Source organism: Spermophilus citellus (genome assembly GCF_964194105.1).
Source record: "Spermophilus citellus genome assembly, chromosome: 6".
NCBI classification, from domain to species: Eukaryota; Metazoa; Chordata; class Mammalia; order Rodentia; family Sciuridae; genus Spermophilus; species Spermophilus citellus.
Genome location: NC_138187.1, coordinates 74,673,771 through 74,677,574, shown reverse-complemented (window position 1 = coordinate 74,677,574; position 3,804 = coordinate 74,673,771). Strand labels below are relative to the sequence as shown.

Below are 3,804 nucleotides of genomic sequence, written 5' to 3'. Positions count from 1 at the left end.
GGAGGAGGAAAAGGAGGGGGAGGGGAGGAGGAGAAGAAGAAGAGGATGGAAGACCAAAAAGGGATGAATGCTGTGTCCTTACATGGCAGATGAAAGGGAAAGAAGGCCAGGCAGCTCTGGGAAGTCTCTTCTATGAAGGCACAAATTCTATTTATGAGTGTAGACTTAATCACTTCTCAAAAGGGAGGGACTTATTTCCCAAAAGGCCCCATCCGTTAATACACTAGTACTTTAAAGTTCAGGTTCCAACATATGAATTTCGGGCATAAACTTTCATGACATATTACCTTTTAAGGATGTCCATCTAGTGAGATAGGAGAGCCACACATGTACCTAACATCAAAGGGGAACCAAGAGGTTGAATGAGCTGAATGTAACTAAATACAGAAGCAGCAAACTCCTGTATTCCAAATTGAAAAGCTGAGTTTATGGTCTGGTCTTGGCAGGACTGGGAGCAGGAAAACTGGCCAGATGGAAGGGCCTCTTTGAAATCACCTTAGTGACTGTAGATCAAGTGATTTGCTGATAAAATTCCCAATTTGGTACTAAAAATGAAGATTTTTATGATTGAAAAATTTTATGAGTAAAATTAGAAGCCATTAAAAGCAACATTTAGATCCAAATGACTTCACTTAACCAAGGGCCAAAATGGCTTTGTGGATCACAGTTGCTAATGTGAATTGCACTCAGAGGTGAATCAGGAGCCAGAACAGACTGGGGCCCAGTTGTTTCATGCATCAAGCCAGCACCTCTGAGCGAACAAGCTGCTGCACTCTCAACCTCCTGACATTTCTGAGCTGTTTTGAAGGGTAGCTGCAAGTAGGGAGAATTCGATCTTGGCAGTGATTCTCTCGATAGTTTTGTGAATTCAGGGTAAAAAAATTTTATGGTCATATAAGCCTGGGAAAACACTTGAGTAGTAAAAAAATGTTTAAAAAATATTTTTTTTTACTATAAGATGTCTCCAAGATTCTAACACACCAGCAAGAATTGTGAATTTAGAAGAGTATTTCCCCAGTTTATCCATCCAGAAGATCCTAGATGAGCTTAGATTTGCAAGAGATTTATGGGGTAAGGTTCTGTGAATAAAGGGGAGGAAACAAAAGCAATTGGTCTGATACCTGTAAAAGGAGGAGAGGAGGAAAGGAGGGGGAGAAGGAAGGACAGACCAAAGGAAGGAAGGATCTAGAAGCAGCATCTTACCCCTGGTCTATTCTTTTCTCCTCCTCTCTTCTCACAGCAAGATATATTCTGGGTTAATTTCTAAGCCTGAGTTCTGAAGCTTTTGGGGAAGACTTTAAATTTGCTGTGCTCTTTTGCAATCCTCTGGGAAGGTCTACAGCTGACCTTAAAAATGGATTTTAGGAACCATTTTGCTGAATGGATAAGACCAATGCCTAAGGGGTGCCAGAAATCTAAAGGGATCAAGGTTATGAAACAGCGGAGAGCAATCCATTTGAAGGACTCCCAGGAAGGGAGTGACTGGACTCTTGCTCATGAATCCATTCAGATTGGAAAGATCCAATCTGAACCTCTCTGTGCTTAAAGATGTCTTCTTAGAATGATGCTTTTAAATGCACTGAATATATTAAAACATCATTATAATACTATTGAAAAATATGTTCCTGACTTATCAATGCAGGCATTTCTTTATTAATATCTAAACAAGATTTAGCAGTATGTCTTGCAACTAATGGAATTTCGAAGCAGTGACTAGTGTAAGGGATCTTTTTGATGTCTGCAAAATGTCACAATAAAAAATAGGTGTAATTTCAATTGGTTACAAAGTCACAGGAATTGCTACTACTGTTGCAGTTTACCACCAACATTTGTAACTGAAGAAAATGCTAGGTTTCAGTTAAAGGATAGTGCAAATTAAGATGAGCTCTTTTTGCTGTGAGTTTTGTGAATGCCATATGAAAAATGATTGTTTAAAAAAGTTTCCAGATAGTTCTCATCCAGGTGGAAAATACAGATCACTGCTGAAAGTGAGTTTTATTTTTTACCTTTGGAAGGATCATTTGGGTGGCCTTTATCTGCCCTGACACCTAGGTGCCTACTTGCTTTGTGGAATAGACCACTCAGTATCTTTTATTGTTTGACAAAGTCTCAGCTTTATAATCTTGTAGGAATTGGGGTGTGGAGTGACTTGGGGAATTTCCAGGAAGCAAAGAGACTTCAATCTCTTCCCTTTGGGTTTAAGGGAGATATGGTTTTGGAGTCAGCCTTTAGAGGTTCAAATCTCTCCTTGCCTGTTACTAGTGAAACTTACCTCTCTGTGTCTCTACTCCTTAACCAGAAAAATGGGATAAAAATTAGTATTTATTTCAAAAGATTACTATGAGGATTAAATAGAGTAGTTAGAATATATCCTTAAATATTATTTTATTGTCATTTCTATTATCAAACATCAATCTAGGCACCTATGTGGTGTAACTGCGTGGTTTGCTACCTTTCACCAGTCTGGGGCTGTGGTCACCATGGATGCCTTGGATCAAGTTATAAAACCCCAAACAAAAATGGCCAAGAGATTCCTGAAGAAGAGAGAACCAAGCCTCAGTGAAAATACTAAAAATGTCCTGCTGATTAAAGGGGGAAATACAAATGCAACAGTGATTCAAGTACTTAAAAATGTGGAAAAACATTACAAGATCATTTGAGGATCAGACATCACTGGGATTCTTTTCAAATAAGTCAGATTGTTCTTTATTCATGTTTGGCTCCCATAACAAGAAGCGGCCAAATAATCTAGGAATAGGTCACATGTATGACTACCATGTGCTGAATATGATTGAAAGAGGTATTAAGAAGTTTGTGTCTCTCAAAGATGTCCTGAGGGTAAACAAAACCCATGTTAATATTTGCTGGTGTTGCTTTGGATACAACTTAAGACTACAGAAGACTAAAAAGTCTTCTTATTGTCTTTTTCAGAGGCCCACAGTATCAAATATTCTCCTGGCTGGATTAGTGTATGTTCTGCACTTCACTGTACTGAACAGAAAGATTTACTTTCAAAACTGTAAGTTGCTGTTGAAGAAATCTGGTTGCAGAACACCACAAATTGAATTGGAAGAGAGGGGAACCTTCTTTGGATTTGGTTGTGAGGAGGACACACCTGGCATCAGATGACCTTTATAAATTATCTATGGAAATGCCAAAAGCTCTTAAGCCAAAGAAAAAAGAAAAAACTCTCCCATGACACTTTCAGTACAATTTATGGAAGGATTCACAGGCAGAAACAAGACCTAAGCACACTACAAACTAGGAAAATGAAAAAGCAACCTGTAGAAAGGATAACAGAAGATAAGGAGAAAAAAATTAAAGAGAATGAAAAAAAAATGAGTGGAATTTAGCCAGCCACTACAGTTTTATTCTGGTCTCTTAAAGGAGTTGTCAAGCTGTTTCCATTCAGTTGTCCATTCAGTTTCATACAAGAATTATCATAGGGCTGGGGATGCAGCTCAGTGGTACAGTACTCGCCTACCATGCAGGAGGTTCAATCCCCAGGACTGCCCTCCTCAACGATTTTATCATATATTTTAATAACATGATAACTCACTATGTTGAGAGCCATCCACAGGCTATGTGTGGACTGTGTTGCACATTGTAGCCGAGTGAGTAGGATTATCTGGTGTGTAGGAATTTCCAGTGGACGTTTCTTCTCTGTAGACTGCCCAGAGACATTGTGAATTCCTATTCCTCTCTGCCATGTCCCGCACAGTATGGGGTGACCTGCTGTAGCCACACAGCCCCTCTGAGATGGGTGTGATCTGCCAAGATGCCAATCAACCTGCTGACTGCAAG

General features: G+C 39.4%; 1 pseudogene across 1 annotated transcript; it reads left to right on the top strand.

The window, feature by feature from the left end:
* The first annotated feature begins 2,480 nt into the window (after window positions 1-2,480).
* LOC308651259 (ribosome production factor 2 homolog) lies at window positions 2,481-3,353 on the top strand (annotated as a pseudogene). Its single transcript has one exon. The product of its transcript is annotated as a ribosome production factor 2 homolog (transcript).
* Window positions 3,354-3,804: the final 451 nt, after the last annotated feature.